Raw genomic sequence first — 27,460 nt, 5'->3', positions numbered from 1 at the left:
AGCATGCCCAAGTCTCATGTGCCATAATTTCGATATGTCTTGTTCTTTCGAACTTGCCACAGCAGCATGCCCAATTATTGTGGTTCCGTTGAGGTAGTATATGCTCCACGAGCTACTTTCAAATTCCCTCCTTTCAAAATGATACGATAACCACTCGCATCCAAAACGCCAAGGGAAATCAAATTTTTCTTCAAGTCAAGGACATACCTCACATCATTGAGTTTTCGTATAATCCCGTCAAACATCTTGATTTGTACTGAGTCGATTCCCATCATCTTGCAAGTACTATCATTGCCCATATAGACAACTCCACCAATGAACTCTTTTAAGTCCAAAAATCTCTCTGTTGGGACACATATGATAGGAGCACTCAGAATCAAGAATCCATTCACTGGTTTGGCTGACTGATAAGGAGATTGTCAAGGCATCATCTGTATCAGTGTCGTCATCTCTAACCACATTGGACTTCGACCCCTTCTCTTTTAAGATCGGACAATCTTTCTTCCAATGGCCTTTCTATCGACAATATGCACACTCGTTTTTATCAAGTTTTCTCCAATTATCTGATCTACCTCTCGACTTTGATCGGGACTCTCCACATTCGTTCCTTTGCCAAGTAGAAGTCCTTCCACGAGTAGTGAGAACATTTGAGCTAGAGTCTTGATATGTCTCCTTTTCCTTCTTTCACATCTCATTATTTATCTTGATATGTCTCCTTTTCCTGCTTTCGCATCTCATTATTTATTAAGGCATTTGAGACATCTTCAAAATCAATATTAATGATTCCATATAGTAGGGTAGTTACTAAGAACTCGTAGGATTCCGGCAAAGAATTTAATAACAACAACACCTTGTCTTCGTCATCAATCTTAACATCAAGATTGAGTAAATCAGTGATAATTTTGTTAAAATCATCCAAATGCTCAGCCATTGAGATACCTTTCTTGTAGTCAAAACGGAAGAGTTTCTTCTTCACATAGAGTTTATTTTCCACACTCTTTTTCATATATTTCGCCTCAAGCTTGTCCCATAGTTCTTTCGCCGTGGTTACCTTCATAAATGAATATTTCTGATCCTTACCAAGACATGATCGAATAATTCCACAAGCTTTCCAATTTAATTTCGTCCATTCTGCTTCTGTCATGTCTTCAAGCATCACCTCTTGGAGAGAAGCATCAAGATCTTGCATGATCATCAAATCGCTAACTTCGCCTCGCCAAACACCAAAATTATTGGTTCCATCAAATTTCTCTACTTCGAGATTAGAACTCAAAAATCTCGATCCACGCCGTGATTTAATTCCAGATGATTCTGCCATTTTCAAGAAAATAAGCACGATTGTGAGCACATCTAGTGGTCGATGAGGCCAAAACTTTCACAATACCCCAAATGCCACAATCAGGCTTTGATACCACTTGTTGTGCGCCGAAAGCGGAACAAATGTACTCACAACACCAATGAACGAAATTACACAAAGAAACACTAAGATATTTACGTGGTTTGGAGAGAAGAAGATCCAAAAAACTTGATAAAAATGAGTGTGCATATTGTCAACAGAAAGGCTATTGGAAGAAAGATTGTCCGATCTTAAAAGAGAAGGGGTCGTCCAATGTGGTTAGAGATGACGACACTGATGCAGATGATGCCTTGACAATCTCCCTATCAGTCAGCCAAACCAGTGAATGGATTTTTGATTCTGGGTGATCCTATCACATTATAAGACTTAGGCCCGACCCAGTCACTGTTAACCAAGAAAGAGACCAATTTAAATACCCAACTTTCAAATTAATATTTATGTTCAAAGAGACTAATCATACCTTTGAGTATTACCAAGCCTTACTTAATGGGCTCACTATACCACAAGTAGCCAAAGTAGCCACAAGCACGGACAATCTTGACAATCGAAAACAAAGCACAAGAGATTTTAAATTCATTGGTAGCCAACATAGAGAATAATATAACATCTCCAACCATGTAGCAAACATACAAGGCATCAGTTATTGAGTTAATTAAATAAGGTAGAATACTAAATGGTGTAAAATACAATTCCAAGTGCACCAATTAAGCAAGTTCAAATGAGAAGAAATCAATCAAAAGGAAAAAAAAGATACAATTTTTTAACATGAATTTCTACAAGAACATTACAACCAAGAAAATAACTTTTAGACTTTGATCATCTTCTTGTTGTTGATATGACTAAAGGTACATTAGATGTTTTTCAATACCTTGCACTAGTATGCTAGATGAGATTAGAGAATTTTGATCATGTTGTTTGAGGAACCAAAAGAAGGGAGAGCCATTTTAAGTGTAAAGTCACCAATCTTTGAGTGTAAAGGGTTAAACTATCTCTACCTCTTTTTTCGCAAGTCACCAATCTTTGAGTGTAAAGGGTTAAGCCATGTCACCAATGTTATGCAACTTTGTTATTCCACATTTTTTCTTCCCAACTTAGTTCCTATTTACCTAGTAAGGAAAAAAGTCAGACCATTTATCAGCACCAACTAAAATGTTTTTACACTATTAATAAAAGCAAACAAAATGAGCACCCTAAAATGTTTTTACACTATTAATAAAAGCAAACAAAATAAGCTGATACAGACGACAGCAAAAACTCAAAAAATGCCAAAAACCAAAGAAAGCATCTAAAATAATTAACATAGTTGATCAAGACTTTGAGAAGTAAAGGTATTTAGAAAAAATCTTAAGTACAAAATTTTAACTTACTCTCTTGTATATCTTCTAACACTTAGATGGTTCACAATAGGTACTTGCAAAGTTCAATTGGAAGAATTGAGTTATAATGTGAAAGACTACCAAAAAGGAAAAAGTCAATTCCAAACAAAGAGAAAAGAAAATCTATATTATCAAAACCAAATCTCAATTAGTACAAATCCTTGCCCCTAAAAATAAATTAAAATTATCCATGTTTGATGCAATTTTTAAAACTTATTACCCACCCGGTCAAAAAAACATTCATAAGACATTTTTCTCTTGATTGTTGCATGAAAATGTGTTCCACATCCACCACTTAGCCATACAAGATATTCCAGCTTAGTTAACCAAATTGATTTTACATAGAAAAATATAATGAGTATATGAAATTGAAAAGAATCTTTTACGAAGTCATAAAAAATTTCAGTCTCTTAATATATCATAATCTTTTGGCATCCTACCTAAACTACACTCGTATGCAAGTTAGCTAAACATTGGAACAATTTGTTACTGACTAGAAGAGAAAACATAGAACATCAACCTAGATACAACACATAAAGAAAGCTTAGTACATTATCTTTTTATCTTGATAATTAACCACTCTATTCACTGTAAATTTTCTGCAAGAAAACAAAATAAGATTACCAAATATTAATAACTTGAACATTTCAATATTTAACTGATTGCATAAAAATAATTAGACATCATGTCATCATATATATATATAGCAAAGTGGAAATTAGGTGGTCTTGCTTTTATCACGAGCATGAAAAAAGAAGTGATAAAAAATAGAACAAGGAGACACTAACAAATTTTGAATTTGAAATACATATAATTCTTTACGGGTGTTTTTACAGTTTGCCATAATTTCAATGGCAACAATAATAGAATTAAAACCCAAAACAACCCAGCACAAATAATTGGTAGAACCATTTACCATGATTTTAAGGTAATCAATAATAGAATCAAAACCTCAAACAACCAAATAAAAATAATCAAAGAGAAACCACACACTCCAAGTCAACCTCTCCAAAAAATAATCAAAGAGAAACCACACACTCCAAGTCAACCTCTCCAAAGGCTTGAGTTGGAATATAAACTAAAAATTAAATTAAAAAAACGGAGAAATGTTGGAGTAAGAAATGAATGAAAACTAGATATTAGGCAAAAGAAAGGAGTTCAGCGAAAATAGAACATTTGATAAAAAAGGCCCAATGTGTTATCAAAAAATCAAAACTTTAAAATCATGTCATAAGACCGTATGAAGAAGATGGCCCCTTGTTGTTGAAGAGAGAATAAATTACCATGGTTCCTTCAATAACAAGGGGCTATCTTCTTCAAATGGTTTCTGCAAAGGGTTTAGGGCTTCAATTTTTGAACCACCATGAACTCGAAACTTTCTGTCATCATCTTCAGCAAATAGATTAGGGTTTCATCATTACAATCTTGTCTAAACTTTCTATCGGAGAGTAGAGAAGAGAAAGTCATCTTTAGCGAATAGATTAAGGTTTCATCATTTACAATCTTGTCTAAACTTTCTGTCGAGAGTAGAGGAGAAAGGAACGAATCATAAATAAAAGGAAAAAGAAAAAGAAGAAATGAAAGAGATGGAAAAGAGAAAAGAACGAATCGGAGAAAAAATGAAGGGAAGAAAGGGGGAAATAAAAAGGAAAGTATGCACCAAGGTAGAAAAGAAAACAAAAAGAGAAAAAATCAATAGAATAAAAAAATTCAAATAAAAAATAAATAAGAAAATGGAGCTTTTTAAAAAAATCTCATTAGCTATAGATGCAATATCAAACACTATAAAAGACATTTTTTTAGCATATTTTAAAAAATGCAATATTCAAATGCTATAAAAAGACATTTTTGTGGTAGGGTTATTATAAAATACAAGAAATTATTTAAATGATACACGGATCCAAGATAAAGTATTTCTTTGCAGAATGTAATTATAAAAAAAATAAATTAATTCACAAAATACAAAATACCACACCATTACAACCTTTCCTTTCTTTTACTTTTCCCTTTTCATTTTGTTCCTTCAAACTCCTGGACACAATCAACTATAGAGTTACTAGTATCTCTTTGATGAGGTAACAATTGTTGTTCAAAGATTGGAAGAGAGAAAAAAACAAAGAATGAAAATTTTAAAGAGCTTCAACTGAATCTTATTAAATAAAACATTTCCACATTCTTGTCACGATTACCTACTTGAGTATTGAGTATTCATTTTCATATAGTACAAATAGGAGTTGACATAGATATTATATGTAACGACCCAGATCCACCGCTAGCAGATATTGTCCTCTTTGGGCTTTCCCTTTCGGGCTTCCCCTCAAGGCTTTAAAACGCGTCTGCTAGGGGAAGGTTTCCACACCCTTATAAAGGGTGATTTGGTCTCCTCCCCAACCAATGTGGGACATCACAATCCACCCCCCTTCGGGGCCCAGCGTCCACGCTGGCACTCGTTCCTTTATCCAATCGATGTGGGACTGCCCCCAAATTCACCCCCCCTTTGGGGCCCAGCGTCTTTATTGGCACACCGCCTCGTGTCTACCCCCCTTCGGGGAACAGCGAGAAGGCCGGCACATCGTCCGGTGACTGCCTCTGATACCATTATTGTGATGTCCCACATTGGTTGGGGAGGAGAACAAATCACCCTTTATAAGGGTGTGGAAACCTTCCCCTAGCAGACGCGTTTTAAAGCCTTGAGGGGAAGCCCGAAAGGGAAAGCCCAAAGAGGACAATATCTGCTAGCGGTGGATCTGGGTCGTTACAGTTGGTATCGGAGCTCTAGGTTATAGATCTTGTAGACTAGCCTACGATGTAGGCTTGGCATGTTCCATGGTCCCACCGTTGATGCCCCGTCTACGTCAGGTATGTCTTGCTTAAGATAAAAAATGAAATGTCGTTGATTGTGTATGTTGTTATTGTTTGGTCATTATAAAATATAACTCATAATTGGACTTTTACTTTATTGATTGTATTATAATTTACTCCATTCATGTTAGATTAATTCTATATTTATTTTAATTTAGAATACTTTATGTTTTACCTTGCATGGAATGTGAATGTAAATTGTTGTATTGATGATGTTTAGATTTACTAAGATTGTTGCTAGCTTTAATTTTAGTAAGCTACTAAATGTTAGTGCATGCGTGAAAATGATTTTGCTAAGCAAGATCATATGTTTTAGTTAGACGTCTTGAACATAGATAAACTACACAGTCTTATGACCATAGAGATGGGAGGAATGTACCAATGTATACTGAAGAGTAAGCAGTGTCAGATGAAATAAAATGACCTAAGAAAAGCTTGATAGACGTCAATATCTTATAGTACACTATAGATACTAAAAGTGGTAGTGCGTGAAATTTTTTTTTTTATAACTTTGAAGTATGTAAAAATGAAATTAAAAGTATCAGTAAAAATTAAAAAAAAAAAAATTTGAGTTAAGACCATAAAAGTTTAAAACATGTATACTTAAATTGATTGGTGAATGACATAAGTGCCTTTAATGGAAGCTGAGCTTTGGAAGTATTGAGATATAGAAAACTTTCCTGCCTTAATAATACAACCAATTAGAGAAGTTGTGAGCTGATTTAAAAGTATCGAGCCACAGTCTGGACGAGGCATTACGATCATAGTCAAAATTTTAGAGGTGTATGGAGAGGGAATACGGTATGAGATTGTCAAAGGTACCTTAAATTTAAGAAACCATGATTTAAAATGAACTTGGGTGGGGGATACACGAGGATTAGAGTGGGACATTGTCTCTAAATCAACTAGAAGTTTTGTGGTAATTCTTCTTAGGGTACACGAATGCACTCAGGAAGCTCAACATAAACAAATTGTTGTAGGAAATTACCGAACAATTTTTCCTAGCAATGCCAACCTAGTTAAAAGGTATTACTATAGTTAAAGTTTCAAGACTATCATTTTAAGTTTGATTTTCAAGTATCTCAAGTTTTATGGCATCTGAGGATATCCACCATGCTTATACAATACCAATTTTTATAAGAGAATTTTGTTAAGTCCATTCTTGGTATTACAAAGGCATTGAAAGGGTTGTGATGTCTTTCCATTATGGTTATAGGAACATTAGTTTTGGACTGTAGTAGATAAAGTATACCAAGAGAAAAGCCTATTTGACAATGTTTCCTACGGAAGTTACCAAATCCTCAAACTCTAGCTTGACCACAAATCAAATACAGGAAGTCGTTCCTAGATCCATGTGATTTACTAGTGCATTCTATTTGCATTGGAACAGGGTGGAGTTCTTAACTAGTTTCATGTCATGATTTTGACTCCAAAAATTTACTAGAATTGGGGTAGGTAGCCAAGAGAGAAGAAGTATTACCAATTTCTTGATTTTGTATGGGAAAATAGGCAAATTTGTATATGGAATTCATCTACAAAGATGAGACATTAATGATGAACCAAATCAAGTGGACACCAACAATAATGAGGAAAGGAAAACAATTCTTTCTTTCTTTTTAATTATTAAAAATATAGAGAACGAACAATTTTAATTGGAAACATTCCTCTAATGAATTCCTAGGGAACTCCTATAGTAAATGGATTATACAAAATTGTGATCAGTTAAATATTGCAAAGCCCCGGTATCCATTACCGGTCAGTATTGGACTGTAACAAAATTTCGGTCTACACTAGCACCGTAATATCTTATTGGTGAGGAAGATTAAAATTAGAGATAGATCGAGAAGCAAAGATATGAGCGCGTGTGAGTAGGAAACAGAAAATATCTATCCTAGTTCTACCATCAGCTACGGGTTCAAATCTTAAGAGAAATTCTCGAGAATGTTTCTAACCCATAATTTTTCTTAGTTTAATGATAGGGAGAGAGAAAAAAAAATTTGGATCAAAAGAAAATGCCATTTTGGATATTTAAAAATGAGATTTTGAGAACTCATGGACAAACAGGTCAATTAGTGAACCTTTAGCTAAGTGTAGAAAATTGGATTTGGAGAACAATGTAAAGCTGAAACTAGTAAAACTATTGATCTAGTAGATGGAATCATAGTAAAAAAAAAAAAAAAAGGAGTGAGAAACTATGTAAGTTTTCCAACCTGATTGTACACATAACATTTATTTCAATGAAGAGCCACAAACCTTAGATCAATTATGTTGTCCATGAAATTTTAGAAGAAGACTCAATATGACATGATAAGGTTATGTACGAAATTTGGTGACTATTAGGTTATGATAACGGGCTAAACCAAGTGTAGGTGTAAAATGACTAAAGTGCCCCTATAATTACGTACCACTAGTTTATGACCAAAGTGACCTCTAAATGACATGAAATTTGATGAGGAGCCTTATATCATGGTGTATAGGGATTACACAAAGTTACAAGACCATTGGAATATGTTGAAGAATTAAACCAAGATTTGGAGGTAAATGACCAAAAGACCCTTTTGGAGTATGAATTAAGATTTAAAAATGACAAGACACCTTATAAGGAATCAAAGATTTTATGAACACAAAGTGATAGACTTATGAAAGGTTTATGCATGCAAATAAATGCTATGACTCATACGGATTAGGGTATACTTGTTAAGAATTTTTACTTAGTTGTACTAGAAGACTTAACAAAAAAACTCTTAGAATAAGGACCCGAGTTATACCAAGATTAAAACACTTTCGAGGACGAAAGTTTATTTTAGAGGGATATAATGTAATAGCCCAAAAATAAATAAATAAATAAACAAGTAAAAATAATTAAAAAAATATATAGTTAAAATAATAAAATAATAAATAAATAAATAAATAAATAAAAATTAAAAGAAGAAAAACATTTGGTAACCGATCCCTCCTCCTTCCTTCAATCTCTCACCACTCCTTCCCTTAAAAATAAATCTGGCAACAAATCACGAATCTCTTTTCTGTAAAAACAATGCAGATTTACCCAGAATTCTTCCTTCCTACAAAAACAAATAGAAAAAGAAAACAAAAGGTTTAAGCAGACTAGCTACGCCGGACCAGATATGTCATTTGAAGAGGTCAGTATATTAAATCTTTCTTTTATTTTATTAAATAATATTAATTTGGTTACAATTATTTAGTTTTACATTAGAGATTAAATGAAAAGAATTCTATATGAATTTAGGAAATCAAAACCAATTATATTTTAGATCTACTTTGTTGCAATGATTTAGATCTACTTAATTGTTGCAATGATTTAGGTTGTACTTTTATATGAATTATAGGAAAAGAATATAAGGAAATAAGAAAAAAAATGAGATAGAGATAGAAATACAGAACACTGTTAACTGAAAAGAAAAATAATAACAAAAATAAAAATGGAAGATTTGGAAGTAAGAATAGATTAACGAAATTGAATAATACCTTCTTAAAAATAATTACAGAAGAAGAGGAAAGATTTGTTGAACAGGATTTAACAGTAAAACAGGAAATATCAGAGTGCAGTGAGCTCCTTTAAATTTTGTCTAATCGGAAATATCAGAATTTTACGATGGCCGATCTAAATTAGAGAAATAATTTTATAGAGTTCAAACTTGAAACTGATGTCATGAACTCATATAGGTTGACTCGGATTTCAAAGGACGGAATCGAACTTTCATTAAAGATATATTTGTGACAACGACTTAAGCTAGCCAGGTAAGTGACCTTACTATCGCCATGGTTATTTTTTTATGTTGACACGTGCCCTGTGGTTCTGCATGTGTCATATATATTGATATGTGTGAATTGTCTGTGGATCGATATGCTTCCTATATGTTATGTTATATAATATGTGGATTGTATGATAATAATTATCGTACGATGTGCTCTAGGAGATGTTTGAGATAGGATACGAGAAGGATGCACAAAACGAAATGTAACGATAGGAGTAAGATACGTTAGAGTTAGGTTACACACCGAAGTGCTATGGATAGGAGAGAATGGTGAAAGAATACGATTAGGTTATTGGTAGAAAGGGTTAGGTTTGTGATAGATTGATAGAACGATAGCATTAGGGTACGTTCTTGTGACGATATGACTAAGGTACGTCACGTAATGATATGTCTGTGATAGGTATAAGAATATTAAGGCTACGGTAAGTTAGAGAACGATATGACTATGAAGTGTTTACGTTATGACTTGTTTATGATATGATGCATTGTATGCTAGATTATGGTGCTTAAGTACGTAGTTATGTGAACGTGAATGTATGCTTTTAGTCTGATGTGATGTGTAATGCATGTAACGATGTGTGGTCCTTGAACGATTATGGCTTGTTTGTATGAATATTTGAATGTAACTGCATGAATTGTATGACATGAAATACGGTAAATTGCATGAAACATAACCCTGTTAGGAATATGTATGATATGTAAAGAAATGAGAATGAGAATGACATGTAAGCATGAAAACGTGACAGGGGGTTATGTTCATTAATGATAACTGTAGGACTAGTTGGGACCTCATGCATATTGTGTGCTCATGCATTTGGGGGGATACCCATATCCCATCACGAGGGTACGGACGCGTACATCCAATGGCAGGACAACGATCGTTATGCTTTGCATAGCGCTGCCGTGACGGTTCTAGTTTTAACGGGTCCCGGTGGGCCCCCAGAGCATGCCCACCGGCTAGGGACAGTGGCCCAGCGGTGTGCGAACTAGCTGGTGAGCCCATACTCGCACGTATGGGCTGCGTGTAGAGTATATGGTACATGTCCACGATTACCTGTTAGGATTACACCGTAGGGAAAATGAAACGAAACGAAACAAAAAAGAAACAAAAACGAAACGAAATGAAACGAAACGAAAGATAGGTCCCATCATTTTATTGCATGTGATTGTTGCATTTAACCCCAATAGTGGGGTCACTTACTGAGTATTTCTTTAAATACTCAGGCCATGTGCTACTACATTTTTCAGGTTAAGGCAAGGCATTCCTGTATGGCTGACGACGGCATCGCAACTCGAGATCATGGCACATGCATAGGATAGTGGTATTCATTTTCTTAGACTTAGGATAGAATAGGATGTTTTAAACTTAAATGCTTATTTATTTTATTTCGGGTTTTTTGTTGTGTATTTTAAAGATGTTTTTGAAACACGTAAGTCCATGACTGTGTTTTTAAGTTAAAGGTTATGTTTTATGGAATTTAAATGAAGTCTTCCGCATTCAATGTTTATGGTAGGTATGCAGTAGCGACCTTAAATTAAGTAGAAAATTTCGGGTCGTTACATTATAAGCATTTCTTAGAATGATATCTCTCCACGTTAATGGACTATAAAAAAAAACAAAAAAATAAAAGAATGAAAATTAACTATACCCCTATAATAGAGCAAAGACGAAGTTGTCATCTGATGCTGGACAAAAATATATTACAAAAGGAAGAAAAAGATGAAATACATGGGTTATAGCTCCATAGATTATGGCAAAATGGACCACAAGGGGAAGAGAGGAAATTAAGAGAGGAAATTAAGAGGAAAAAATAAATCTAGCCTCCACCCCTAAATTAGGGCACAAAGTTTACCATTTAAAAATATATATATATATAGCTCTCCTTTTTTTATTTTGTTTTGTATCAGCTTTTGTATTTTATTTTATTTTGTGTTGGATCTTTTTCTCATTTTTTTTATAGCAGGTTTTAGAAAATGCTATAATCTAAAAAGGGTGATTTAATGTAGTGAAATAAAGATTTTATTTATTTATTTATTTATTGAGGGAGAATCAAATTGTTTTTGTGTTTATGACATTTTTCCCTAATCACTTTTCGGTTGTCTTCTTCAAGTTTGGACGTTCTTCTTCTTCTCCTTCACTATTCTCCGTTTTCATCATTTTCTTTTTCAATTGGCCTAGGCTTCGAATCAGGTTGAGTTCTCTCCTCCCTTTATGCTTATTTTTGCTTCTAGATTTCATACCTTTTCTCTAAGCATGAACTTTTGTTCTTCTTTTTCCTCCATTGGTGCAATGAATCGAGTTAAATTTGTTTTTAGTTGTTTTAGCTCGTTGTTTCTCATTCTAACTCAATATTTTGCGATAGTGAGCTTATTTGTGATACTTAATATCTGTTTAGAAGCTTGGTGCTATCTTCTACAATTTTTCTATTTATTCTATCCATTCCAAATTCATTCATGTTGTTGAGTTTCATCCGCTCACCTTCATGATTTCGATTTTTTTATTTGAATTGTCTCCTCTTGCTCGTATCTTTTGTTCTTCGCCCTAAACTTTTTTCTGCTTTCGTTGTGTAGTTGCTTTGCGACAATAGACGAATTTTATCTTTCAAGCTGTTGGAGCTCTTTTGCTTAATCTTCCATCTTCCTCTCTATGCTTATCAGGCTCAAAGCCACGTCTGATAAGCCGCTCTTCGCTTGCTTGCTTTCTTCCAATAATGATTTAGTCCTTTTCCTTTAGGGTTCTTTCTCAATAGATAATTTTAATTTTCAATCTGAGAAAATTTTTGTTTACATTGCTCCATATCTTGCCCTAATTTTGTTCTCTCAAGCCTGCGATGCATCAATTTTTTGTTTCAAACTCTTGACTTACCCTACTAAGGCGATTATCTAAGAAGAAGCTTATGTCTCCTTACACGTCAATGTCAGCTCCAACTCGAAATTCCTAGTGTTGTTGAGCCACTGATTTTTTGATCTCATCCGAATGTTCTGTTCTTCTATTTCCCTTCTACTGTAATGTAAAGTGTCTACTTTTGTCTCCAAGTCCTTAATCCATGGTAAGAACTCTCTCTTTGTCATGTAGTACCTTTTGTGCAATTTAATCTTTTCCATCCATTCTTCTTTCAAATTTCCTATTAAAATCATTTTCTCGGATATCTTAGTTTTTTCTGTTTTCCAGTTTGGTTTCTTACGTTTTCTAGTTTCCAATGTAGTGAATCAACTTTAGCCAAGACTTCATTCTTTTATTTAATTTTTTTTCTAGTTAATCGGCTTGAATTTGAGCACCCAAGCTGCTTGACTGTTCATTATGTAAATAATAGAAACTACCATTGCTCATTTCCTCTAACGAAAAGTATTCTAACTCAGAGCTGGAGCTTGAAGATGAAGAAGAGACATCTTCTCATTGTCTTTCTTTTTTTTTTTTTTTTCCATTCTAGATTTAATGATTCTCTCAATTTCATCTCGAAAATGACCATATTCTTCTGGTAATTTTTGTATAGATCTCCAACGAGACCAACAACTTTCGTTTCCTTCTTCAAGTCCCTTGGCATTCCTTTGCTTTTTCCCTGGATCTCTATTGTTCGCTAGCTTCAAGATTCTCGTCATCTTTTGTTTCATTTCTGCAAATGGAATAATTTATTATTATTTCAGAAAGAAAATTTAACAAATCTAATGCACTCGAAAGCAGCAACCAATGAAACAAACAAATTTAGGTGAGCTGCTCAACTATTTTGGTTATGCTAGCCATTTGATCCAGCCCTACCTCGAGTTTGACCCACGTCTTAATTCTTTATGAGAATCCTACAAATAATCAATTTCTCTCCGAAGATGTAATTAATAATATAAGTTAATTATATAATTTTTTTTAATAATTGGGTTTTTGCATTGCGGACTTTTCCTATGCAGTATTCATTCCTTTCATTTCAAATTGAGTCACGCCCTATCTCAAGTCTGGCCCACGTTAAATTCTTTATTAGAATAGTACACATTATCAATTTCTTGTCAAGAAGATTTAATTATTAATATAAATTAATTATATAGTTTTATTAATCATTTTTGCATCATAGAGTTTTGCTATGCAGTCTTCATCCCCTCCATTTCAATCTGAGTTACGACCCACCTCGAGTCTGACCCACATCTTGATTCTTTATGAGAGTTGTACAACCATCAATTTCTCGTAAGAAGATGTAATTAATAATATAAATTAATTATATAATTTTATTAATCATTGGGTTTTTGCATTACTGACTTTTACTCTTCAGTTCTATCTCCTCCATTTTAATTTGAGTTACGCTCTACCTCAAGTTTGACCCACGTTTCAATTCTTTATGAAAATCGTACAAATAATCAATTTCTCTATTAATATAAGTTAATTATATAATTTTTTTTTAACCATTGGGTTTTTGCATTGCAGACTGACTTTTGGTTTACAGTATTCATTCGTTTCAATTCAAACTGAGTCACGCCCTATTTCGAGTCTGGCCCACGCTAAATTCTTTATTAGAATCGTACTCATTATCAATTTCTTGTCATAAGATCTAATTATTAATATAAATTAATTATATAGTTTTATTAATCATTTTTGCATGGTAGAGTTCTACTATGCAGTCTTCATCCCCTCCATTTCAATCTGAGTTGCGACCCACCTCGAGTCTGACCCACATCTCGATTCTTTATGAGAATTGTACAAACAATCAATCTCTCGTAAAAAGATGTAATTATTAATATAAATTAATTATATAATTTTATTAATCATTGAGTTTTTGCATTACTGACTTTTACTCTACAGTTCCATCCCTCCATTTTAGTCTCCCTCCATTTTAGTCTGAGTTATGCCCTATCTCGACTCTGACCCACGTCTCAATTATTTATTAGAATCGTATAAATAATCAATTTCTCGTCAAAAGATCTAATTATTAATATAAATTAATTGTATAATTTTATTAATCATTGAGTTTTTTCATTGTTGAGTTTTGATCTACTATCTTCATTCCCTCCAATTCAATCCGAGTCACTCCTCGCCTCGAGTCTGGCCCACATCTTTATGCTTTATCAGAATCGTACAAACAATCTATTTCTCATCAGAAGATGTACTATATAAATTATTAGGTTTTTGCATGGCAGACTTTTGATCTGAAGACTTCATCCCCTCCATTTCAAATTAAGTCATGCCCTATCTCGAGTCTAACCCACGTCTCAATTCTTTATCAGAATCATACAAACAATTCATTTCTTGTCGTAAGATATAATTATTAATATAAATTAATTACCTAGTTTTATTAATCATTTGGTTTTTGCATTACACAACTTTTGTTCTGGAGTCTTAATCCCCTCCATTTCAAACTGAGTCACGCCCCACCTCGAGTCTGACCTACGTCTCAATTCTTTATCAAAATTGTACAAACAATCCATTTCTAGTTAGAAGATGTAATTATTAATCTAAATTAATTAAATAGGTCTATTAGTCATTGAATTTTTTCATTCCAGAGTTTTGTTATGCAATTTTCACCCATTTTAAACTGACTCACGCCACACTTGAGTCTCACTCACATCTTAGTTCTTTATCAGAATCATACAAACAATTCATTTCTCATCAGAAAGATGTAACTATTAATATAAATTAATTACATAGTTTTATTAATCATTTGTTTTTGTTATGCAATCTTACTCCCCTCCATTTCAAACTGAGCCACGCCGCACCTCGAATCTGACCCACGGCTCAATTCTTATCAAAATCGTAAAAACAATCCATTTCTTGTCAAAAGATATAATTATTAATATAAATTAATTACATAGTTTTATTAATCTTTGAGTTTTTGTATTCTAGAGTTTTGCTCTTCAATTCCCTCCATTTCAAATTGAGTCACGCCCTACCCCAAGTTTGATCCACGTCTAATTTCTTTATCAAAATAGTACAAACAATCTATTTCTGGTCAGAAGACGTAATTATTAATATAAATTAATTACATAGTATTATTAATCTTTGGTTTTTGCATTACAAACTTTTGTTGTGCTATCTTAATCCCCTCCATTTCAAGCTGAGCCACGCCCCATCTCGAGTCTAACCCACGTCTCAATTCTTTATAATAATCGTACAACAATCCATTTTTTGTTAGAAGATGTAGTTATTAATATAAATTAATTAGATAGTTTTATTAATCATTGGTTTTTGCATTCCATAGTTTTGCTCTACATTTTATCCTCTCTATTTCAAAATGAGTCACATCCCACCTCGAGTATGACTCATGTCTCAATTCTTTAACAGAATCGTACAAACAATTCATTTATCTTATTTCAGTATTCATTCCCTCGAACAATTTGCTTCCTCCGGAGACAATTCTCTATTGTGTTTACTTCCCTGAGGAACTCTATTTTTTAGGTTAGTCCTTTTTTTTTGGTAAGGAACTCTATTTTTTAGGTTAGTCCTTTTTTGAGTTAGATTAGTGTAAATTTGTGTTCATTGTTCCGGATATATATTACGCTAAACTGGTGTTCATTATTTTGTATATATATCATCCAAGAATAGTTGCAAAATGATCTAAATCTAAAGGATATTTTAGATATTTAAGTACAGTAAAAGTATTCAATTTTGTCGACTTATTTATAATACTCAGTAGAATGAAGGCTTTTGATGGGTTTAAAGATAACATTTTCTATTTAGTGCAATTATAAAGAACCAAAGGAAAAAAATGGGAAAAAGGAGAAAACTGAAAGCTAATTCAAACTTAAATAAAGTAGGAAAGAGAAAAAGGAGGGAAAGAAAAGAAATTGGAAAAGCCAGCCCATTGAAGCCCTAAAATCTGCTATCAATAAGAGAATTGCAACTCTCTCCCATCGACAATCTTGCAAAAATCACTCTCTCCCACTATCTCGGCAATTAGTGAACTGGTTCTCAGGTAGGTTAGTTTAAAATCTTATGCCATCTTAGTTGTCATCCCCCTCCTTCTCTACCTTGCTTCTTTTTTAGATTTTGTTTAGTATTATGATGTTTGGATTGGGATTGAGGTGATAGTAATTTTTCCTCTCAATCTAGTGATGTTTAAAATCTTATGCCATCTTAGTTGTCATCCCCTCCCTCTCTCTACCTTGCTTCTTTTTTAGATTTTGTTTAGTATTATGAGGTTTGGATTGGGATTGAGGTGTTATAATTTTTCCTCTCAATCTAGTGATGTTTAAAATCTTATGCCATCTTAGTTGTCATCCCCCTCCCTCCCTCTCTCTACCTTGCTTCTTTTTTAGATTTTGTTTAGTATTATGAGGTTTGGATTGGGATTGAGGTGTTATAATTTTTCCTCTCAATCTAGTGATGTATAAGTGTATGAGTAGATTTTTTTGCTGCTGCAATGTGTTATAGTAATTTTTCCTCTCAATCTAGTGATGTATGAGTGTATGAGTGAATTTTTTTGCTAATGCAATGACCCTACTCCATGTATATAAACACATACTCCATATCGAAATTTTTTTGCTAATGCAATGACCCTACTCCATGTATATAAACACATACTCCATATCGAAATTTTTTTGCTGTTTAAATTTTTTGTTACTGCAATGACTTTTCACTCCACATCACGAGAGTAAGCGACATTTTAAGGAAAAACACATATTGATACTAATATATATTTGCAACAGATAAACACACACTACTCCATCAATGATCAACATTTCAATGACCCTACTGAACAAATATTATTCTGCTACAAAAAAAAAAAATATATATATATATATATATATGCTCTGGTAAGGAAAATATTTGTAGCTTTCTAGTGAAATATGAGTGAAATTTCTACTCGAATAAGCAACCTTTTAAGAGTATATGTAATTTTTTTAGGAGAATTATATATTATAAAACTTGAATTAAAATTTGGATAAAATAATTATGAGATGAATCTTGCAAGATAATTATGGAAATTAGAAAAATAATTCAATTTGAGCACTTTAATTTGTTTTCGTTCTTTTAATTTTGCCTTGCATATGGATTTTTTTTTTTTTTTCTTGATTAGTCCATTCTTATGCATTAGACAAAGTGCCAACAAAGGGTGGTTTAAGGTTTAGCGAACTAATTGAAATTAAAGGTGTTGAATAGATAATGTTTAAAGGTGTTGAACAGATAATGTAAGTTACCTTATTCTCGTCTTATATTTTAGAAAGATTTGAATGTACTTGTTACACTAAGTTTTTACCTTTCGTGGCTCTTTATTATCATATATATATATACATATATATATATATATATATATATATATATATATATATATATATATATATATATATATATATGTATATATATGTATATTATGCTCCAACTTTAAAGATAACACAAATATATCAGAGTTATTGATATCTTCTTTTCTTAAATAGTGATTGTGAACCAAGTTATCGACGGTCCAATTGATCATCCTATTAAGCATACCAGAGCTTTCAAAATGTTCAACAAAGATTGGTTGTATTTGAATGAGTATGAGAATATAAGTTTCAATACACTTTATTTTTAAGACACATACTTACCAAAATTGACTTTGTCTAATAGTGCTACCGATGAGTACATGGAAGGAGCATGGAAATTTCTACAAGAAATGAAGAAAAGGAAGCTGGATGCCAAAAAGTTTCTATGTCCATGTAAAGAGTGTAGGAATATGAGACATTATGATATCCAAACCATATATGAACACCTAATCATTAAGGGAATGGACCCTACATATAATGTTTGGTATCATCACAGAGAAATATGTGAGGAGGATGATGTTGAAAAAGAAGTCGATGATGCTCTTATGTTGGAAGCAACCATCTTATATAAGAGCACATATATTGAAGAGGAGGACAAGAATGGTTCTTTTACATCGAGGAAGACAAAAATATTTCTCACAATATCCAAGAGGCAAACACTCCATTGTACACCGGATGTACAAAATATACAAAGATATCAGCAGTTGTGGCATTGTATAAACTTAAGACATATAATGGTTGGTAGATGCTAGTTTCACAAGCCTTCTGGAACTTTTGTATGACATGCTTCCAATTGATAATGTCACTCCAAGATCTATTTATGAAGTTCGAAAATTGTTCAAGGAATTTGACTTAGGCTACCAAAAAATCCATGCATATGTAACGATTGTTGTGTATTTAGAAATGAAAAAGAAAAGTTAGAAAGTTGTCCTCAATGTAATACTTCAAGGTGGAAGGTTGATAGACAAACGAATGCAATCAAGCAAGGTATACCTGCTAAAGTATTAAGATACTTTCCTATCATTCCGCGACTTAAACGAATGTTTAAAATATATGAAATGGGTGAAAGTTTACAATGGCATTCTCAACATAAAAGTATTGATGGAAAGATTCGACATCCAGTTGATTCTGTTGCATGGGAGTTGATTGATAAAAAGTGACCCGAGTTTGCTATGGACTCTCGTAATCTTAGGTTAGGCCTTGCTACAGATGGTTTTAATCCATTCTTCAACATGAGCAGTCGATATAGTTGTTGGCCAGTCATGCTTGTTACGTATAACTTGCGTCCTTGATTATGTATGAAAAAGGAAAATATAATGTTAACATTGTTGATTTCTGGCCCTAGACAACCAGGAAACGATATTGATGTCTACTTACAACCTCTTGTGGAAGATTTACAGCATCTATGAAAAGGAGTACAAGCTTATGATATTGTAAGTAAAACATATTTCAATTTAAGAGCAATTCTCATATGGACTATAAATGATTTTCTTGCATATGGAAATCTTGTTGGATGCACCACAAAAGGTAAATAGCATGTCCAATTTGTGGAGATAATACTCCGTCTCTTTGGTTGAAGAATGGAAAAAAGTATTCATATATGGGTCATAAGAACAATTCCAATATTCAATATTTATTTGAAATTGAATTAGATTCTATATTCATATTCCCGCTAAGATCCCAATAATTTAGTAAATTACTATGCATGTAACATTTCCGTTATGTGAGCCCGCTTAGCTCAGAGGTTAGAGCATCGCATTCGATGGTCATCGGCTCGATTCCGATAGCCGGCTTTTCTCTATTTATTTGATTTTTGACATAATTATTAAATCAAATAAATAGAGAAACGACTTCTTCCCCTTTTTCAAAGGTCACCGATCTACCATGTCGTAGGAACTTCCTATTATGAATAAAAATGGAGAGGTTCTTGTCAAAGTTGCATCCACATGGAAGGAATAAAACATGGTTGGATGAAAAAATAGAAGAAGCATTATGTAATAGCCAAAAATAAATAAACAAATAAATAAATAGTTAAAATAATAATAATAATTAATTATAATTAAAATTAAAAAAATTATAAAAAAATAGTTAAAATAATAATAATAATTAAGTAATTAATTAAATAATTAAAATAAAAATAAAAAAATAAAAATAAAAACAACCTTTCCCCACTCCTCTTCACTAACCTCGTCAAAGTTACATCCACATCAAAGGAAGAAAACAAAAAAAAAAAAATTATAAAAAAATAGTTAAAATAATAATAATTAATTAATTAATTAATTAATTAATTAAAATTAAAATTAAAAAATAAAAATAAAAGCAACATTTCCCCTCACGTGTCAAAGTTGCATCCACATGAATAAAACATGGTTGGATGGAAAAAATAGAAGAAGAATTATGTAATAGACCAAAAATAAATAAAGAAATAAACAAATAAAAAAATTATAAAAATAGTTAAAAATAATAATAATAATTAATTAATTAATTAAATAATTCAAATTAAAATTTAAAAAAAGAAAAAAAAAAAACATTTTCCTCACTTCTCTCCACTAACCTCTCATCCCTTCCCACAATTATCTCTTATCAACCCATCCTTACGACAAAAAAAAATAACACTGCAACAAGAAAAAGAAAAACAACAATTGTGTGAGAAAAAGAAAAACAATAATTGTGTGAAAAAAAAAAAGAATGACCTTTACCCAGTTGAGATTCAAAGATTTAATAGATCAGATCAATAAGGTATATATTAAATCTTCATTTTTTTTATACTATTTTTTCAGAAATCACAACAAATTATGTTAGATTTTCATTGAATTAGTACAATGATCTAGCATTGAGTTAGAAACTAAATGTCAATCATTTATACTACATCAAGTCAAATTAGTAATATTAGATCCAAATGGAGATAGGATAGCCCAGAAAACTTCTGAATAGAAAACACTAAGATAAGGAAAGATTTGGAAACAGACATCCACTTAAATTTGGAATACATGACAACAGAATTAAAAGGCAACAGATAAAAAAAATTAGAGAATTAAAAACCACAAACTAAATATAGAGGGAAAGATAAATAGAGAGAGTAGTAAAGGCCAGAATAACTTGAAATAAATGTATCTATTTTTTTTTTTATAGAACAGTAATCATCAAAAATAAGATTTTTAATAAAAATATAATTATAGACATTTCAAGACTTTTAACAATGGAACAATGTAAATTAGAGAAATAATGTGGTAGAGTTCAAACCTGAAACTAATGTCATGGGCTCATATAGGTTGACTCGAATTTCAAAGAACATAATCGAACTTTCATTAAAGATATATTCATGACAACGACTTAAGCTAGCCAGGTAAGTGACCTTACTATCGGCATGGTTATATTTGATGTTGACACGTGCTTCGTGGTTCTGCACGTGTCATATATATTGATATGTGTGAATCGTCTGTAGATCGATTTGTTTCTTATATGTTATGTATATGTTATAATTATGTGAATTGTATGATAATAGTTGTAGTACAATGTGTTCAAGGATATGTTTGAGATAGGATACGAGAAGAATGCATAAAACAAAATGTAACGATAGAAGTAAAATACCTTCATGAAACGTTAAGGTTAGGTTACATACCGAAGTGATATGGATAAGAGAGATTGATGGAAGAATATGGTTAGGTTACGGGTAGAAAGGGATTGGTCTGTGATAGATTGATAGAACGATAGCGTTAGGATTGATAGAACGACAAGGTTAGGTTACGTTTTTGTGATGATATAACTAAGGTACGTTCACGTAATGATATGTCTGTGATAGGTATAAGAACGTTAAGGCTATGATAAGTTAGAAAACGACATGACTACGAAGTGTTTACATTATGACTTGTTTATGATATGATACATTGTGATGCAATATGTCATGGTATGATGTGTATATGATGAAATGTTATGTTAAATGCATAGAACGTTATGTTAGGTCTCTTAAATTGTGTGTATATAGCATGATATGAATGACATGAAATTACGGAAAATGGCATGAAATATAACCCCGTTAGAATTATGTATGATTTGAGAACTGAAGAATGAGAAACGATATGATATGAATGATGAACGATATCTGAAAGGATATGAAAAATGATATGATATGTACATAATGCTAGCGGGGTTGTATTAAAGGATAACGAAAATGGAAAAGTTTTGGGACCTCATGCATTATGTGTGCTCATGCATTTGGGGGGACACCCCTATCCCATCACGAGGGTACGGACGCGTACATCCAATGGCAGAACAACAATCGTTATGCTTTGCATAGCACTGTTGTGACGGTTACTAGTTCTAGTGGGTGTCTCGCCTAAGGGGCTCCCAGAGTATGCCCACCGGATAAGGAAAGTGGCCCAGCAGTGTGCGAACTAGCTGGTGAGCCCACACTCACACGTATGGGTTGTGTGTAGAGTATATGGTACACATCCAAAATTACCCGTTAGGACAGCACCGTATGAAAAATGAAATGAAAGATAGATCTCATAGGATAATGGTATTTATTTTCTTAGACTTAGGCTAGAATAGGATGTTTTTAACTTAAACTCTTATTTCTTTTATTTCGGGTCTTTTGTTGTGTCGTTTTAAAGGTGTTTTCGAAACACGTAAGTCCATGGCTGTGTTTTAAGATAAAGGTTATGTTTTATGAAATTTAAATGAAGTCTTCCACATTCAATGTTTATGGTACGTATATAGTAGCGACCTTGAATTAAGTAGAAAATTTCGGGTCGTTACAAATTACCTCTCAAAATTGCAACAAGTAGTGCAATTTATACCAAACTTCGAGACTTTGAAAATTGTTGGGGAAAATGTGAAAGCTTAAAAAGAAAGAGTAAGAAACAATGCACAAGGCAAAGGTGGAAGAAGCGATCCATTTTCTTCGATCTACCATATTGGAAGGTTGACAAACTCTAAATTTATGGTGTATTTTATTGAGCTTCAAGTTATTAAGTTTCAAACTTTGGCCACTAAAAATTTTACATATAATTTATTGGCTAGGAATTACCAATACACCACAACTTGGATGTCATGCACGTAGAAAAGAATGTATGTGAGAGTATTGTAGGTACATTATTAGAAATAAATGGAAAGTCAAAAGATGGAATTAATGCAAGAAAAGATTTACAACTTTTGAAAATTCGGCCAGACCTATATCCTCAAGAGCGAGGTGGTCGAACTTACCTACCTCCTGCTCCACATACATTGTCGAAGTTTGAGAAGAAATTATTTTGTTCAAGGTTGTATAATCTAAAGTTGCCTGATGGATACAGTTCCAACATTTCAAAGTGTGTATCATTACAAGATTGCAAAGTGATGGATTGAAGTCTCCTGATTGTCATGTATTGATGCAACAACTTTTATCTGGGGTGCTTAGACGCTTGCTCCCAAAAGGTCCAAGACATGCAATATATAAGCTATGTTCATACTTTAATAGACTATGCCAACGTGTCATTGAGAGAAATTATGTTACACCTTGAAAAAGAGGTAGTGGACATTTTATGCCTTCTTGAAAGGTACTTTCCACCTTCATTCTTTGATATAATGATACACTTGGTTATCCATTTGGGACGTGAAGCTCATATATGTGGTCCTGTTCAATATCGCTGGATGTACCCATTCGAAAGGTGAATTATTTGCTTCTTAATATCATGTTGGTAGTAATTGTGGTCATCTTCATAATCTTTATATCTCGTTTAGATATATGAAGGTATTGAAAAGTTATGTACGGAACAAAGCACGACCAGAAGGGTGCATTGCAGCGTGCTATGTAGCGGATGAATGTGTAGACTTTTCAAAAATGTATTTTAAACACTCGATTGAAGTTGCACATAATGAACATCGTAATCAATAATATGAAAATGGTGTCATTCTAGAATGTCGTCCTATATCAGCTGGGACTTCAATTACATTACCCGATGATGTACTAGAAAATGCACATCGATATGTCTTGTTCAACACAGTAGTGGTGGAACCGTTTATCCAATGAGTCAAGTTGTGTACCATTTATTATTTGTTTAACATAAATCAATATTAAATTGTAATTCATCTGGTCACCATATGGATGAACTCATGATCTTAGATCATAGACTAGTAAAAGATTCTAGTCTACTTTCGAAGATTCATGCAAAACAATTTCCATCAGGATTAAAATCTAAGGTAATGTAGCATACTATTCCATGAACCATTAAAGGTACAAAACTATAACACAGTCTACCTAACAAGTCGTTATTTTTATTCTTACAAGATTTAAATAGATTCATCTAATGTAGTTTACTCTGACTTCTTAAAATGGCTTGCAAATGGACCAAGAAAATGTGCAATGTCTTACACGGGGTACATCATTAATGTTCAACGATTTTAGATAAAGACTGGAAAAATCAACATTAATGGACAACGATTTTAGATAAGAGTGGAAAAATCAACCCAAAATAGTGGTGTTTCTGTAGATGCAGCTACATTGTGTAGATCTAGTGCAAAGGATAAATCGCAAGTTATGGACGTAGTTGCATACTATGGGATTTTTTTTCTTATAACATGTGTTAAACTTGTTTGAAAATGACTCTTTTTTTATACTTTATTGGATATGTGAAAAGTTTGGAAGTATTGTGTTCGTTGATATCTCTTGTTTATAATGTAAATGAAATGGGTGGTTGAAGTGGTCTTTTATTAATATGAGCACTAAACAAACAACTGACTTTGTTGAGATGATTTTTTTATCATGTCTGTTGACTTATAAGATGTGTGAAACAATTATGGATAATTGACATTTTTTAAATGTAAGAATTGCATTATGTATTTGATATACTTTCTTGGTAGGAGCGCATTGAACAAGCCGAGGTTGAGACAAAAACTTCATCAAATAGTATTGTTGATGATGTCTTGAGTAAAGTTCTTGGACCGGATTGTGGGCATATAAGAGGACTTAGATTTGGAGTGACTCGTTCTAAATTGTCTCTCTTGTCTCAACAAGAAAATAGATACATGATTCTTGCGAAAGAATATTTGAAGATGAGGGAAGAAATGATGGAAATGAAACTAATGTTCTCAAGAAACAACTACATTTTTTTTAAATTACGTTATACAAACTTCACATTCATTCTATTGTGAGTTTATTTTTCCATATATATTTTTATTAAAATTTTCATAGATTGACCTAATCGAGGAAGCCTCCAATGGTATTGGAAGTATACCAAAATCAACAAACATCCATTCAAATTTGACAATACCTTCTCCTACCTTAAGTTGATTTTCTAATTTAACGAATAAAATTATTGATTTCATTATTACTAGCAAATTCTCAATGTTTTTATTTTTCTTCTGGTAGAGTATCAATAATAATACTCAAATTAAGTGCAAGTTACTAGATTGGCATGACTCAGGAGAGATTGTTGTAGAAGGACGATGGTCTTCTAATGATCCAACTGCTCTTGTTCATCACATCCCTATTGGACCGCATGCTATTAGAGTATGAGTTGATATACCAAAGAAATGCAATACCTATTTGTGGCGGCCTACGTCAGAAATGACATGTATTGAAGGAGCTGTGGGTAGTACAGTTGCTTGGTCATCCGACAAAGTGATTATCGGTATGTAATTTTTGAAGTTTATTTATTTAAATTAATGAAATAATTTTTTCATTAGTTAATTAAAGTGTTCACATAATCATATATATTTTGTATATTTATACAGGTGAATAAAGTGATGCATGCCTTATTCATGCCAATGATGAATTTGAAGATGATACCTTATCTACATGATAAACTTGAAGCCAAACTTGGTGAATTTTGTATTTTGTGAACTACTTTATGTTTTTTGTACTTGGGCAAAAACTTTATCTTGTGTAACGGATCGAAGAAAAAAAAAACGGAGTCGTCGGCAGGTCCGAAAACTCTGGCGAACGCCGGAGTTTTCGCTCCCACACGACCCACAAAGGGCAGCCGAAGTCTGGGTCACCAAGGAAACTCGATCCCGACCTTCAGCCAACCCAAGACACCTGCAAAGAAGCAAAAAAGAGAAGGGAAAATAAAGAGGACAGTGAAAATCCGACGAAACTCCTGCGAGGCCAAACCCTACGAAATCGACGTCTAAACCTCCATAACAAAAGTAATCTCAGAGCCTTTTGCACACATCAGGGGTAGATTTAGACGAGTCCTACACGTTGTACACCGTCGGCAAGGGAGACGAAACGTCGGATTTTCGAACCCTTCCAGATCTGGGAGTGTGAGACCTTTATGAACCAAACCAATACCAAAAACGGAATTAGGGGGAGAAAGAGACTCAGGAATGGAGGAAAAACAGGAGGAAAAAAACGTCGAAACGACGTTAACGAGGAGAGAGAGAGGTCGTCGGAAAGAACCGCAGGCAACCGAGTGAAGGAGACGAAGTTTGACCCAAGGGCCGGATCTCGCGACCCGAACCGAGTCCAACAACCGTAAGTCAGCCCAACACCCAACGACTCCCGTGGCCCAGTCGCCTCAGCCCAAACCTGTAAGCCCAAGTACGGCCTAACCCACCAGCCACAACCCGAGAACAAAAACCCAACCGACCCGAGACCCGCAAGAACAGTCCAACGCCCAACACGCACAGCCCAGCGCACCTGCACGTCCTTCAGCCAGGCCGGCCCATAACCCGCGAGCGACCCGTCAACCCGCACCTCGATCCGAGACCGCTGCACACACGTCGCCCTCTGGTTGTGCCATGTGGTACGTTTGCAGCGCGACACCCCTCGGCTCCGACGGGTTGATCGACTCGACGGCGGCTTCTCGGCTCCGGCGGCTTATTTGGCTCAAAAAACCTGTTTTCAGCCCATTTGTCACCGTTCCGACCCTCCCGAACTTAGTTTCGGCCCCGTTTAAGGTAAAATAGATCATTTTAAGGTTGTATTTCACAAATTCAAGTTTGAAATTAATTATGTTTGTGAAATACTAACGAATGTGTCGAATGATACAATAGGAACCAACCACCAACGGGAGCGTAGAACGTTTACGAGGAGCTAGGAGCTTACGTTTATATTTTAGGGAGTACTTCGGTTAAGGCCTACCAAGTAAGTGGCTCACCCGTCGTAGGTTACGCGTTATTTGTTGTTTGTTGGCACATGCCCGTGGATTCGCACGTGTCATTAAATCGTATGATAGGTTGTGCTTAAGAATGTAATCATGTGAACGCGAATGTATGCTATGTATGCTGTTTAGTCTGATGTGTTATGTAATGCATGTGACGTTATGTTGTTCTTGAATGATTATGGCATGATTGTATGGAATATTTGAATGTAAACAACATGAATTGTATGACATGAAATACGGTAAACTGCCTGGAAACATAACTCCGATAGAAATATGTATGATACGTAAATTGAAAATGAGAATGACATGTAAGCATGGAACGTGACAAGGGGGGTTATGTTCATTAATGTTAAATGTAGAAGTAATGGGGACCTCATGCATTATGTGTGTTCATGCATCTGAGGGATACCCCTATCCCATCACGAGGGTACGGACGCATACATCCAATGGCAGGACAACGACCGTTATGCTTTGCATAGCGCTGCCATGACGGTTACTAGTTCTAACGGGTTCTGGCATAAGGGGCTCCCAGAGTATGCCCACCGGATAAGGAAAGTGGCCCAGCGGTGTGCGAACTAGTTGGTGAGCCCATACTCGCACGTATGGGCTGTGTGTAGAGTATATGGTACACGTCCAAAGTTTACCCGTTAGGACAGCACCAAAAACGAAACGAAAAGATAGGTCCCATCATATCATTGCATGTGTTTGCTGCATAACCCCAATAGGGGGCCACTTACTGAGTATTCTAGTAATACTCAAGCCTCGTGCTACTTTACTTTTCAG

General features: G+C 33.8%; 4 pseudogenes; 3 read left to right on the top strand and 1 right to left on the bottom strand.

Annotated features, from left to right (window-relative positions):
- Positions 1–11,410: 11,410 nt before the first annotated feature.
- Positions 11,411–13,645, bottom strand: LOC147794787 (uncharacterized; annotated as a pseudogene).
- A 4,266-nt stretch (positions 13,646–17,911) lies between these two features.
- Positions 17,912–19,538, top strand: LOC147794786 (uncharacterized; annotated as a pseudogene).
- A 3,090-nt stretch (positions 19,539–22,628) lies between these two features.
- Positions 22,629–24,168, top strand: LOC147794785 (uncharacterized; annotated as a pseudogene).
- An 84-nt stretch (positions 24,169–24,252) lies between these two features.
- On the top strand, positions 24,253–25,312 carry LOC147794784 (uncharacterized; annotated as a pseudogene).
- The last annotated feature ends 2,148 nt before the right edge of the window (positions 25,313–27,460 follow it).

Source organism: Cucurbita pepo, chromosome 1, assembly GCF_057944985.1.
Source record: "Cucurbita pepo subsp. pepo isolate OVF chromosome 1, ASM5794498v1, whole genome shotgun sequence".
In the NCBI taxonomy this organism is placed as follows: domain Eukaryota; kingdom Viridiplantae; phylum Streptophyta; class Magnoliopsida; order Cucurbitales; family Cucurbitaceae; genus Cucurbita; species Cucurbita pepo.
This window is presented reverse-complemented; position numbering and strand designations above follow the sequence as displayed.